The sequence below is a fragment of the Lissotriton helveticus genome, chromosome 8, assembly GCF_964261635.1.
Source record: "Lissotriton helveticus chromosome 8, aLisHel1.1, whole genome shotgun sequence".
NCBI classification, from domain to species: Eukaryota; Metazoa; Chordata; class Amphibia; order Caudata; family Salamandridae; genus Lissotriton; species Lissotriton helveticus.
Window position 1 is genome coordinate 1581896407 of NC_136069.1, and position 14946 is coordinate 1581911352.

General features: G+C 46.8%; 1 pseudogene; it reads left to right on the plus strand.

The window, feature by feature from the left end:
• The window catches only part of LOC144773950 (solute carrier organic anion transporter family member 2B1-like), an 846173-nt pseudogene that overhangs the window by 487616 nt on the left and 343611 nt on the right, over positions 1 to 14946 (plus strand).

Here is a 14946-nt window from a genome sequence, read left to right on the forward strand (position 1 = left end):
AGGGGTGCAGACAGAGGCAAGAGAGGTGCAAAAAAAAGGAAGAGGGATGCAGAATGAGGCAAGAGGGGTGCACAAAGAGGCAAGAGAAGTGCAGAACAAAGCAACAGAGGTGCAGAAGGATGCAAGAGAACTGCAGAAAGGCAAGAGTTGCAGAAAGAGGCAAGAAAAGTGCAGAAAAAGCAACATAGGTACAGAAAGAGGTGAGTGGTGCAGAAAGAGGGAAGAGAGGTGTAAAGAGAGGCAAGAGAGTTGCTCAAAGCGGAACGAGGAGTACAAAAGAGGCACGAGGGATGCAGAAAGAAGCAAATGAGGTACATAAAGAGGCAAGAGAGGTACAGAAACAGGCATTGGAATTGTGGGAAGAGGCAAGAGAGGTGCAGAAGAAGGCAAGAGAGTATAAAGAAGCAATAGCAGTGCATAACGAAGCAAGAGAAGTGCAGAAAGAAGCAAGAGAGGCAGACAAAGAGGGAAGAAGGGTACAGAAATAGGCAAGAGGAATGTAGAAATTTGCAAAAAAGGTACAGAAAGAACCAAGAGCAGTGCAAAAAGACTCAAGAGGGGTGCAGAAAGGGGTAGGAGAGGTACACAAAGAGACAAGAGGGGTACAGAAAGAGGCAGGAGGGGTGCAGAAAGAAGAAAGAAAATTGCAGAAAGAGGCAAGAGTAGTACAGAAAGGGGGAAGAAAGGTACAGAAAGAGGTAGGAGGAGTGCAGAAAGAAGCAAGAGAGATGCAGAAACAGGCAAGAGAAGTATAGACAGAGGCAAGGGAGGTGTAGAAGGAGGCAAGAGAACAGCAGAAAGAGGCAATAGATTTGCAGAAAGAGAAAAGCGAGGTGCAGAAGGAGGCAAGAGAACTGCAGATAGAGGGAAGACAAGTGCAGAAAGAGACAACAGGGTGCAGAAAGAAGCAAAACAGTTGCAGAAAGAAGCATGAGCAGTACGGAATGAAGCAACAGGGGTGCAGAAAGGGGCAAATGAAAAGCAGAATGAGGGAACGGGTGCAGACAAAGGCAAGAGAGGTGCAAAAAGAGGTAATGGGGTGCAGAAAGAGGCAAGAGGGTGCAGAAAGAGGCAAGAGGGGAGCAGAAATTCGTAAGAGAGGTATAGAAAGAAGCAAGAGCAGTGCAAAAGAAACAACAGAGGTGCAGAAAGTGGCAGGTGAGGTACAGAAGGAGGTAAGAGAACTTAGAGCGTACCGCGCTCACAGGAGAAATTTACACGCGATTTTTAAAGACTCCCGTTTTGGCATTTTTGTAGGAAATAATTTGTTTATTTTACCTTGCTTTTAAAAACGTCCACTCACTTGCACAATAATAGTAATTTCACCGTGTTTAGCGCGGGTCCCTTTCCCTCCAGGCAGCATTACGGCGGACATCTTGGGTTGGGGGTGAAGCGCCGAGTAGCTTGCACGGTCTAGTTGTCATAAGGACGCTAGACCGGTACCTATTTAACTGGACAAATCAGGCGGCCTGATACTGGAAACCTGAACCCACAAGGAGTAAGGCAGAGCGTACCGCGCTCACAGGAGAAATTTACACGCGATTTTTAAAGACTCCCGTTTTGGCATTTTTGTAGGAAATAATTTGTTTATTTTACCTTGCTTTTAAAAACGTCCACTCACTTGCACAATAATAGTAATTTCACCATGTTTAGTGCGGGTCCCTTTCCCTCCAGGCAGCATTACGGCGGACATCTTGGGTTGGGGGTGAAGCGCCGAGTAGCTTGCACGGTCTAGTTGTCATAAGGACACTAGACCGGTACCTATTTAAACTGGCCATGCTGACGCGCAGCGGTCACGTGCTGCGGGCTCGCCGGAGCAGCGCCGGAGTCACGCCAGAGTCCAGCCCGTCTGCGCCTTGTCCGCGCACGGACGGGCGCAGGGGCTGGGACTACTGGTCAGCGGCGCATGTACTCCATGGAGGAGCTAAAAACCCTGAATAGAGGTGAGCCTATGGTCGATCAGGCAGTCACATTAACGCTTAAAAATACGGTATATTGCACCCCGACAAGGCTATACCTCCCCCGGGTAAACACCCTGTACTAAAAATAGCTAGCCTTAATACTTGGTCGCTCCACTGCCATCATGTGGAGGTTTATAGTATGCTTCAGGACAATGACATCGATATCCTGACTCTTTCCGAGACCTGGACGGATGAGAATTCGATGCCCGATATCATTGCCGCCCTTCCAAGCGGATATGATGTAATGTGGCACAACCGCCCAGGGGGCTCACGGGGGGGAGGGGTAGCTACCTTTTACAGGAAGACTATGATAGTTGAAAAGCTACTATCAGAGACAATTGACCTGACTGATTTGCTTGGGGTAAAGGTCACCGTGCACAATGTGTGTTGGGTGATTCTGTCAGTCTATCGCCCGCCTAAGTCAACTCCACTCTTCCATGATCTATTCTGTCCTATTATATCTGACCTAAGCTCCAGATATACGAAAATTCTGGTAACAGGTGATTTTAACCTACACTGGGATATGCCCAACTGGGACCTGCCCATGCACCAGCTTGACATCCTAATGTCTGCGTTGGGTTTCAAACAAATTGTGGATGTCCCCACACACGAAAAAGGCCACACTCTCGATCTTGTGTGGACCACAGATGCCAGTTTAATCCTTAAAGAGGTAGTGCCTTGTATTTGGTCTGATCACCATCTGGTATCTTGTGAGGCCCCCATTAAAAGCTGCACTATTCGTAATTCGCTTGGTTTCAGGAAAACCCGGAAATGGGCTGAGGTCGATTTAGTGTCCCTGACCAAGGTGCTCCCGGTTACACCCCAGGTCATAGAGCCGGGCCGTAGCCTGGATTGTGAATACTCTGATTTCACGAGGAGTATGACCCGGGCTATTGACCAAATAGCGCCGGTGAGAATACAGCGAATAAAGGGATCTGGGAAAGGGGCTCCCTGGTTTACGCCACTTTTAAGGGAAACAAAAACAAAGCTTAGAAAGTTGGAAAGATTGTGGAGGAAAACCAAGCAGGACACGGACAAGAAAATTTATAAGGCCTCCTTTCACCAATATAAAAATCTTATGACCCAAGCTAAAGCGGAATATCTTGAGTCTCGCCTAAGCAAGGCAGCGAATATTCAGAAAGAGACCTTTAAAATACTGGCAGAACTGAGCAAAAAACCCGACAACTCCAAGGCTCCCTTTGATTGTAACACCTTTCAGGCCTATTTCCTGGAGAAGGTGAAGATCATTATCCAGGAGATAGAGAACGGGGTGGCAATGGGGACTACTGCCGTATCAGCACCTAAAAACGTGACTGATTGCTCCCTTGAAGTGTTTCCGGAGATGGATGCATTGATTCTGGAACAGCTGATGGGTAAAATCAAATCTGGCTCCCCAGCGGACCCATGCCCACCTGAGATCTTCAGTGTTGCGCGCCCCTTATTAGAGGAATGTATCATCTCCTTCCTCAATAGATCTCTAGATATGGGATACCTACCGGCTGAACTTAAGGAGGCGCGTGTAAGACCCTTATTGAAAAAACCTGGGTCGGATCCTGCGGTGTTAAAGAATTACAGACCTATTTCCCAGCTGCCCTTTCTCTTAAAAGTCCTTGAGCAGCATGTCTTAAAATCCCTGTCCCTCTATTTGGAATCTTACCATCTACTCCATGAGCGACAGGCAGGTTTCCGAGCCCATCACAGCACCGAGTTGGTGATGCTCTCGGTGCTGGACGAACTAAGAGGCATGGCTGACTGTAAGAAATCGAGCGCCCTGATTTTGTTAGATCTATCAGCGGCGTTCGATACTGTCAGCCATGCCCCACTCTTGGAAAGACTAAGGGACTTTGGGATTAAGGGCTTGGCCTTTCAATGGTTGCAATCTTTCCTCACCGGAAGGACCCAGAAGATACAACTGGGGGATGAAACATCTGTGACGGGGATTCTAGAGTGTGGGGTACCACAGGGGTCTGCCCTGTCCCCGCTCCTATTCAACCTCTACTTGAAACCGCTGATTGCTTCTTTGGCCACCATGGGCTGTAAAGTCTTCAACTACGTGGATGACACGCAATTGCTGTTAAGTGTCAACGACACTATGGCTGCACAACTCCAAGCTCAGAACATCCTGAGGTTTACAGTGCAATGGATGACAGATAACCTGTTAAAAGTTAACCCAGACAAGACTGAGGTTTTAGTTATCCCATCCACTACCTCACCTTGGAGTGACCTCTATTGGCCCATGGAGTTAGGCCCTGCTCCAAAACCAAGCCCGTCTGTAAAAAGCCTGGGGATCAAGCTGGATGGTGATCTGTCGATGGCCGCTCAGATCTCGTCGGTTGTGGGCAGCTGTACAAACATTATCCGGCAACTGCGGAAGCTAACTCCTATCCTTTCACAACCTATGATGCGATCAATAGTGGCTGCCACTATCATCTCCAGAATTGATTATGGTAATGCCCTTTACCTTGGCTTACCCAAAACTCTTACCAGCAGGCTTCAGGTCATAATGAATGACGCTGCTCGGTTGATCTTTAGACTCCCGAGGAGATCTAAAGCTACTCCCCTATTACAAAGCCTGCATTGGCTTCCAATCAAGGAAAGGGTGGAATTCAAGAGCTTATGTACAGCCCACAAGGCAATCTATGGCAAGGCCCCAGCCTACATTAAAGGTCGCCTGCAGCTGTACTGCCCTACGAGAACACTTCGGTCCTCAGAATCTCAGCTTCTGTTCTGCCCTCGCTACAAGCTAGTGACGAAGGGAGGGAGAGCCTTTTCAGTGTTAGTCCCCCAGCTATGGAACAGCTTGCCTGGGATGCTGCGTGGGGAAGGAAATTTGTTACGATTTAGAAAGAGCCTAAAAACGCTACTGTTCAGTAGAAGCTTGAGCACAGTATAAATCCAGCCTCGACCTCTGCTTCCACCTTGTCATGTTGTTGTCTGTTACCATCTTTCCTAGCGCTTAGAGACCTGCAGGTGATTAGGCGCGATACAAAATCATATTAACAATAACAATAACTGCAGAAAGAGGCACAAGAGTTACAGAAATAGGCAAAAGGGATACAGAAAAAGGGATCAGGTGGGCAGAAAGGCAAAAGAGGTACAGACAGAGGCAAAAGCGGTACAGAAAGAGGTAAGAGGGATGCAGAAATTTGGAACAGAGGTGCAGAAAGAAGGCAAGAGCAGTACAGAAAGAACCAACAGAGATGCAGAAAGAGGCAAGAGGGTACAGAAAGAGGCAAGTGAAGTGCATAATGAAGCAAAAGAGGTGCAAGAGAACTGCAGAAAAAGGCAAGAGGTGCAGAATAAGGCAGGAGAGGTGCACAAAGAGGCAAGAAGGGGTATGGGAAGAGGCAAGAGGGTGCAGAAAGAAGGAAGAGAAGTGCAGAAAAAGCAACAGGTGCTGAAAGAGGCAAGGGGGTACAGAAAGAGGCAAGAGAAGTGCATAAAGAAGCAATGGAGGTACAGAAAGAAGCAGGAGAGGTAGATAAAGAGGGAAAAGGGGTGTAGAAATAGGCAAGATGGAAGCAAAAAGAGGCAAGAGAAGTGCAGAAAGAAGCAACAGAGGTATAGAAAGAGGCAAGAGTGGCGCAGAAAGAGCAAAAAGGTGCAGAAAGAGGCAAGAGAGGTACATAATCAGGAATGAGGATTGTGGGAGGAGGCAAGAGGGGTGCAGAAGGAGGCAAGAGAACTGCAGAAAGAGGCAAGAGGGTTGCAGAAACAGGCAAAAAGGGTTCAGAAAGAGGGAACAGGTGGGTAGACTGAAAGAGGGAAGAGGGGTGCAGAAAGAGGCAATAGAGGTGTAGACAGAAAGAAGCAAGAGAAGTGCAGAAAGTAGCCACAGAGGGGCAGAAAGAGGCGAGAGGGGTACAGAAAGGCAAGAGAAATGCAGAAAAAAGCAACAGAGGTGCAGAAAGAGGCAAGAGAAGTGTAGCAATAGGCAAGAGGGGTGCAGAAAGAGGGAACAGGTGGGCAGACTGAGGCAAGAGAGGTACAGAAAGAGGGAAGAGGAGTGCAGAAAGAGGCAAGAGAGGTGTAGACAGAAAGAAGCAAGAAAAGTGCAGAAAGAAGCAACAGAAGTAAAGAAAGAGGTGAGCGGGGTGCAGAAAGAGGCAAGAGAAGTACAGAAAGAAGCAAATGAGGTACAGAAAGAGGCAAGAGAAGTGTAGAAATAGGCAGAGAGGTGCAGAAACAGGCAAGAGAGGTGCAGAACGAGGGAAGACGGGTGCAGAAAAACGGAACAGGTGGGCAAACTGAGGCAAGAGAGGTGCAGAAAGAGGGAAGAGGGGTGCAAAAAGAGGCAAGAGAGGTGTAGACAGAAAGAAGCAAGAGAAGTGCAGAAAGAAGCAACAGAGGTGCAAAAAAGGTGGGAGGGGTACAGGAAGAAGCAAGTGAGGTGCAGAAAGAGGCAACAGAGGTACATAAAGGCACAAGAGGTGCAGAAAGTAGAGGAGATGAGCAGAAAGAGACAAAAATGCATAAAAAGGAAAGGTGCAGAAAGAAGCAACAGAAATGCACAAAGAGGCAAAAGAGGTGCAGAAATAAGCAAGAGTGGTTTGCACACCATTAGTACCAATTTCATTCCCATATGTAGCAATCGGTAACAGGTGACCATTCTAGGTTTGCAAAGGGCCTTCCATCACGCTGTAACACTTGTCACTGCAGTTTTGGTAGCGTTTGAGCAGTTTGAGCTAGAAACAAGGTTTTTCTGTTCAAATCTGCAGATTATGCAGCAGATGATGGATTATGTGGCAAATGCCGAAAATGTACAATTGTGCAAAAGTCGGTACAGCCAAAACGTGGCATAATTCCATTAGCCCTGCTTATACCTCAGACTAGGTCCAGAAGTGCTCCTCAGTGGTTCTTTCTTTTTTGTCTCATTGAGTTTATAGTTTAGCCTCTATGGAAACGAGGAAGACTAAACCTGAGGTTACCACTCCACAACACAGACTACCATACCACATAATTACTCTCCATAACACATAATCTCACTCTACATAATTCCTATACACTACATACCACATACTTTCTATCCACATAATTTCACTGCACAACATACCGCATAATTCCACTACACACAATGTACATCCATTCCACTCCAAGAAACATTAGTAAAAAATGTTTACATTTACAATGCCAATAGCCATAACTTTTGCACATGTGAGAGCTATTACATTCCAAATGGTTCTTTAACTAGTGGTCACGTTTGCAGAGTGGTGGAGAAAGGGGGCTGGGCCTCCCACCAGCCCTCAGGAATTCCGCTGCATAGGACTTTCAGGAGATACCAGGAAGGCTTCTTGGCCCCTCAAAGTCCCTCAGGAGTAAAGTGGACTTCATCCCCCAACCAGTAGTGTACCAGGAGGTGCGTTTTCATAGTGGTGGAGAAAGTGGTGTGTGGCCTCCGAAGACTTCTTAGCAATCCCACTGTATGGGACTTAAAGGAGGTAACAGGAGGGGTAGTTGGCGCCCAAGGACATCCTTGGGGACCAACTACCCCTCCTTTTGCCTCCAGTAAGTCCCACACAGCAGGATTGCCAAGTTCTCATAGCAGGCCTGCCTTCTTTACCAACCACTCTGCAAACACACTCCCTGGCACGCTCTTGTATGGGGATTGAAGTTGCTTTCACTGCTGGGGGTCCTTAGGGGCCAACTAGTCTACCTGTTGCCTCCAGTAAGCCCCACACAGTGGGATTGCTGTGAGGTGGACAAAGCCAATGCTCCTTTCTCCACCACTCTGTAAACGCTCCTCCTGGTACACTCTTGGTTGCGGGATGAAGTCCCCTCGCCTCCTGAGAGTCCCTGAGGGCCAAATAGCCCTCCTGTTATCTCTAGTAGGTCCCGCACAGCTGGATCACTGAGAGGTGGTCTAAGGCCATGCCCCCTTTTTACACCACTCTGCAGACACAGCTCCTGGCGCACTGCTGCTTGGGGAATGAAGTCCACTGTAGTCCTGAAGTCCTCAGTACACAAAGGGACCTCATCACCCCACCAGCAGTGAGCCAAGAGGCGCGTTTGAAGAGTGGTGTAAAAAGGGGTGTGGCCTCGGACCACCTCTCAGCAATCCCACTGTGTGGGACTTACTGGAGGTACCTGGTGGGCTAGTTGGCCCGTAAGGAACCTTAGTATTCAAGGGGGCTTAATCGCCCATTCCAGAATGCACCAGGAGGCGTGTTTTCACAGTTGTGTAGGGAGGGAGTGGACCTCCTGCAAGATGACGGCTTTTTTACTTTGGTTTTTGGAAGGGGGGGCTGTGTGGCCCCCCTTCACTTAATTATGTTTGGACCCTGGGGACCTCATCCTCCAGGGCCTGAGCACATTTTTATTTTATGGAAAGGGACCCAGTCCGCCACCCTGCCATGGCCGATTTCGGCCCGGGGACCCCATCCCCCAGGGCATGCCCACATATTAAAAAAATGTTTAACGTATTTTCAAGGAGAGGGGCCATGTGGCACCCGCCTGAAGCCATTATTGGCCCTAGGGACCCCATCCCCAAGGGAATTGCCTAGTTTTTTTTCCTTTATATATTTTTTTAATGGAAGGGGGATGTGTGGCCTTTCTGGTAATGCACAATAATATATCCCCATCCAGCCTGGTGCAGACTGCTTCAGGAAGGGGTGAGGGATACGGCTTTGGACCTTTTAAAGTTCTTTATAACTAATAGGACTCATTCAGTCACCTGTGGCAAGATTAGGGCTGAATCTTTCCAGGTTCCCTATGTGGTGCCACAAGGGTCCCTCTTAGGTATGAACCTTTTTAATGTATATTTTACTTCCCTGGCTAGATGGGTGAGGTCTTTTGGCTTTAATGTGTTATCTTATTCAGACGATATGCAAATCATCCTTTGCTTAACTGATGATTTACCTGGGACAGATGACAAGTTTAAACTCTGCATGATCAGTGTCAGTACATGGATGAAGCAATATCATCTCAAATGACAGAGATCCTGGTTTTTGGAGCACATCAATCGGTTTGGCCGGTGATCTGGTGGCCTGATATGTGTGGCTCATTACCTACCCTTGTGGTCTTGGGCAAAAATGTAGGTGTCATTTTTGACAATTCCCTCACTTTTGCCAGTGTAAGCTCCTATTTGTATATCATCAAAATCCTTAAAAAGGTCTTTCCATTCATTTGGGTGGAGCTTAGAGTGGCAGTAGCTACTGCTCTAATAACATCAGGCCTTGATTATTGCAACACCTTATATTTAAAAATGAATGTGTCAGTGCTCAACAGACTGCGGGTCACTCAGAGTGCAACTGCCTGCCTGCTTTGAATATCCACAAACATCTTCCAGTGAGGGAGGGTATGCACTCCCTTCGCTGTCTTCCTGCTAGAAAACCTGTGACATTCAAGGCACTCTTCATGGTATTTCAGGTTCTATACCTGCAAGGGTCTGTGCCTCTGAGAACAGTTTTTCATTGGTGCACCCCCAAAAGTAATCTTAGGTCATTTTCCCTTAGGAAGAGGAGTATTCCAAGATTTAAGAAAGCTAGATGGGGTGGCCGTTTCTTTTCTGTAGTTGCTGACAAATTGTAAATCACCCTGCCTGCTCATATTGCTAGTCTGGACTCTCTTGTAGCCTTTCAGAAGCAATTGAAAACATGACTCTTTACTAATGGCATGTTCTCTTTTCACTTGAGTTTTGCAATGCCGCTTTCTATTGCTTTCTAGTGCTTTGAAGCCTTGGCATAATGTGCTTTGCTTTTGCTTTTCCTTTCCTTTCCTGTTCTGTCTTGTTTATTTTTTTATGGGCAGGCAGTAGTCCGTGGTAATACTGCCTGCTCTTAAAAAATGTTTTCTCCAGCATTCACAAAGGGGAAGGGGGTCTGTCTCACTACCTTCTTGTAGGAGGCAGTACCCTGCGAATGTTTTGTGACCGCATTCCAGTCGCGAAACATTTATACATCCCCATGTGACTCGCCATTAGGAATGGACACCCTTGACCCTCCTCTTTTTAATACCGACTCACAAACCCTATTGTGCGACTCGGTAAGTGGTTACCAACTCGCAAAAATAGGGTTTGTACATGGCCTGAATTTGGGCTAATTGGCGGTCACAAATGGCCTGAATTTCTGTTTGCGACCACTAAAACCTGTTGTACGTGTGTCCCTAGGTGACTTACCCACAATCACTGGATGTTGAGCCAATGCTGTGAATCAAGCCAGCCCGGCCTGGCAATTTTACAGCATTTGGTGCTTTAAACAGAATTAAGCCATCCATCCTGTACTCTGTCATGAAAAAATATTTCACTGACTCCTTCCCTCGTAGTTGCTTCCTGACAGTTGTTGCATGCATGCATTGGCCATTGCTCGAGTACACACTACAAATGGACTAGCTTTGCCATTGCCTAATTTATCACTTGGATCAACTAACTCAGATTTCTGTCAATGTTCTTCGAGCCCAAGCCTGTGCCTGAGCTTATTTCCGATTTTATTGAGACAGATATCTGTTGATCAGCAATTTATTCTGATGCCTGCACAAATGACAGATACTCCCCTATTGAAAGGTAATTGCCCAGCATGGGCATAAAACTCCACTACGTTTGAGGAGTTTTGAAGAACTCGGCAACTCTACGTTCTGTGAAGAATGTGGAGTTACCAACAAACTCTGCACTCTGCAACTGAGTGGATTTCTTTTTGTTAGGGCGCTCAGAATGTTGTTTCACGCACATGGGGGAGCGACAAGAGACTTGCCTAGAGTTTGCGAGTGCAAATATGATTTTCTAGCTGCCCACGAGCTGCTGTGAGATTTTATTGTTGCTAGCATGGCTTTAGGCCATGCCTTTGACTTCTGGTCCTTCTTTTGTGGGAAACATGAGTATGAGTGAGCACAATCGACCATGGCTGCAACCTGGGGAAGACTCTCTCCTCAAGAAGCAGCTAAATCTCCTCAAAATTACAATTTGGATTAACAAATCTTCTCAAATGAACTGTTTGCATTAGTTTTTTAGTGAGAGGAGTCCTTTATTTTTTAAAGGAAAGAAGTGTCCCAGAGTCTCCAACTTCATGTTCCTGTCCAGCAGGTTCTTCCCAGTGCTTTGTACAACTCCTAGTCACTTTTCATTTGGATATGGAGCTGGAAGTATTACTCTCCTTGTCACTGCAAATATACCATTGGTTTTAAGGAATTTATATTTGAGATTTCACCAGTAAGTTAAAAAGTGTTGCTTAAGGGTGTTATCTGTTTGATAATGGGCAGGCGCCAGTATTGATTTTTATTTTATAAATTGATTGAGGTGGGTGGCCTGGAGTTTCAGAAGGGGCCTAGTAATTATTTTTTAATGTAATTTGTCTTCTTTTATAAAAGACACATTTTGCACAGTTCAGTACATTTTCTTCATGTTGTAAAAAAAAAACAAATTTGCAATATTCAGTTAATTTATTATGTGGCCTGATCTTCCAATAGGACCAGTACTAGTCATCAGTGGATGAAACAACTGTCTCCGTGGTCGGTGGTGTCCGTTGAATTAAAAGAACATTTAGGAGGTAGATGGCATTGTATTGAATAATATGTATTTTTGGGTTACTTTAAAAAAAAATCTGGAAATAGTGTACAGGTGTGGTAATATATTTGATGCCTTGGAGGATGTGTGTTGTTGTAAAAAAAAAATAGCCCACTTAATTTTCGTTTTTTGGCATTTCTGAATTAATGCTGTTTTACCCTGTGTTAACATGCATCCTTTGTCTGGCAAATGTGCCAGTGTGTTTGCGATAGGCCGCCATTTGTCTTTGTTTCCCATGCCATGTGGCATGGGGCTATTTTGTATAGGCAGTGCCAATAGGCCTGCATGTGATCTTTGTTTTCCATGCCTCCTGCTTGTTGTTTAACCATGTGGCTGCCGGCCATTTTGCGTAGGCAGTCAGTGTGCTTTTGCCTTAGGCCTGCAAGTGTTCTTTGTTGTGGCCATGCCTCCTTGCTGGTTGTTGTTGTTCTGACCATGTGGCTGACGGCCATTTGGTATAGTCTGTGCCGATAGGCCTGAATGTGTTCTTTGTTTTCCATTCCTCCTGCTTGTTGTTTGACCATGTGGCTGGTGGTCATTTTGCAAAGGCATCTAGTGCGCTTTTGCCATACGCCTGCATGTGTTCTTTGTTGTGGCCATGACTCCTTGCTGGTTGTTGTTGTTATCGTCAGGTGGCTGATGGGCATTTTGTTTAGGCAGTCAGTGGGCTTTCGCCATAGGCCTCCATGTCTTTTTTGCTGTGGCCATGCCTCCTTGCTTGTTGTTGTAAATGTGACCATGTGGCTAGTGGCCATTTTGTAAAGGCAGCCAGAATGATTTTTCCATAGGCCTGCATGTCTTTGTTGGGGCCATGCCTCCTTGCTTGCTGCTTGATTCTGTGGTTGGTGGCCATTTTGTGTAGCCAGCCAGTGTGCTTTTGCCATAAGTCTGCATGTGTTCTTTGTTTTGGCCATGCCTCTTGCTTCTTGTTTGGCCATGTGGCTGGTGGCCGTATTGTGTATAATGCTTGTGGCCTAGTAACTCAATGGCCATACTAAATGTACTGTTTGAACAGTGATTTATATATTACTAGCTTACCCGTCGCGCGTTGCTGCGATCTCATACGAAAGGAAATTCAAGGAAACTCGTTATGATAACATTCAATTTACATTGTGTCATTTTTATTGAAACTTATTCATTTTAATATGGAAAATATTTCAAAGTGTTTTAATTCTATTTATTTATTCGAGTGCTTGTGGATACACAATATTTTTTCTTTTTCCGTCTGGTGCGTACACGAATAAATCAGAAGGTTTTCCGATGCATGAGCTGGCCACATACAGTTGTCCATGTGAGAAGCACAGATTCTCCAAATCTAGTCCACACACTTGCAGCGATTGCCCTTGTGCTTTGTTGATGGTCTTTGCAAAAGCGAGTCGCACCGGAAACTGTAAACGTTTGAATTCAAAAGGCATATCTGTTTGGATCTTTGGAATACATGACAACAGTACATCTTCCCCCTTGAATTTACCATTCAAAATTGTAGCTTTGCTGACATTGTTCATCATCTTTTTCACCGAAAGTCTTGTACCCTTGCAAAGTCGTGGTGGATTGATGTTTCTGAGAAGAATGAACGGCGCCACCCGCTCCTAGGGGCGTGGCACCCTTAGTGTCATCCGGGGCGGGAGCCAACAGAGATGTCCGCGAAGCAGAAATAGGCCAGGGACAGCAAGGTAGAGGGGAGGCAGGCATGACCACGTGAGCCCACCACGTGAGCCTAACGTCACCAGGGAAGGCAGGGTCGACCGGCCCTCCCCCGAGGGTACAAAAGCCTCGGGGGAGGCAGAACTAACCCTCTTTTGTCCTCTCTCATCAGCTCCGGCGGCAGCAGACCAACAAAGAATTGCAGTGTAGCTGAGTCTCTGCACATGGAGGAAAGGAGAGGGCCTCACAGCGTAGTCGCTAGGTGAGTCTTAGTGCATACCGGTGTCGCTGATTAGCACAAGGCTCATCAAGTACAAGCGGCGCTACAAATGCAGTAGCACAAGATACGTAACCTAAACAATGTCTCCTCTTTTTCTTTCTTTACTCCGAGGTAATGCTTCGTGGAAATGGATGCATTCGGGGAGAGTTCCAAGCGGAAGCAGGAGCTTGTCCGGTAATATACAATCCTAAGAGTTAATTGCAACCGGAGCGAGGAGTTGGCCTATCGGCTAGGGCAACATCGGACCTGGGGATCAGGGTTCGAGTCTCGGTAACGATGCCAAACATCCTCTGATTCTGGGCAAATCACTGATCTCCCTGTGCCTAACAAACAAAAATGTATGTGTCCTCATGTAATGTAAATTGTGCTATACAAGCAACACACATTGATATAATACCGTTAAAAATTAGAAAGTAGAAATAATATTTTGGATATTTCGAAATGATTGACGGTTCAGGACCTATAGTATTACAGGCTGGGCGCAATAGTAATAATGGATCAATGTTTGGCATGCAGCCTGCTGGGATGGCACCCTTCCCTCAACCGATATTCCCCTTCTAGCAACAGATCTGCCCTTTCCAAAATAGCCCAACAGGTCAATGATCGTCGCAGCTATTATCGAGGGCAGTCCGGATCATGGAGGCATAGCGTTGCGGGTAATACATGTTTGATAGACGTCTCGAATGCTTTCGCGCCGCTAGAAGTGGCGGCCAGCATGTTGTAGCGCTAGGAGTCTCCGCCGCGATATGCGGGCGACGCGCTCTGGGGGGATTAGTGAATAAAATACACCGGAGCACCGCGTTTTACTCGCGTGTGTACGAGCACGGGTTGGCCTCTGTAGATACCGACAGGCAGCCTGGTCTTAGGGGATGCAGTCGTAGGGGGCAGGGCCAGGTGCGGCCATTTTGAGGGGCTCGTTAGTCCACTTTGAGTGGGTTGATGGCCCTACGCGGCCATCTTCTATGATCCGAGCCCAATAGGTCAGGCCTATTGTGAACGGCAATTTCCTTAAGTAATTTCGTTCACGTGTGGCGCTTGTGCGGAGATGGTTCGGGGCGCCCTTTGGCTTTACAGCCCCTCCGATACTCGCGCATCTAGATGGGCATTGGTATGTTCCCTGGCACGTCTTAGGAACAGATGTGAGCCTTTTATTGAACGGGTGCCCCGCAGAGCAAAGAGAAAGGGTCCCAAGAACGCGAATACCGCCGAGAAATTGCAGTGTAAAAGACGCTCCAAAGCACCATTTGTGGTTCGCTTGTTGTTGAAATGCAAATTATCGGGTAATTGCGCACACGATCACAGTCTGTGATTCTAATCGTCCTTAGAGAGGGCTGGTGGCATGGCAGGTGCCGAGTCGTTATGTTTATTTATTGGTGTTATGTATTCGATATAGCGCTGACTTTACCCGAAGGTATCAGAGCGCTTCCCAATAGGGACAGAGCTATACATGAGAACATCACAAGGGAGCAAAAAACAAGAACAGGGTTGGCTTAACGGCTAGGGCGTTCGACCTCGGACCTGGGGATCAGGGTTCGAGTCTCGGTAACGACGCCAAAATCTACTGTGAT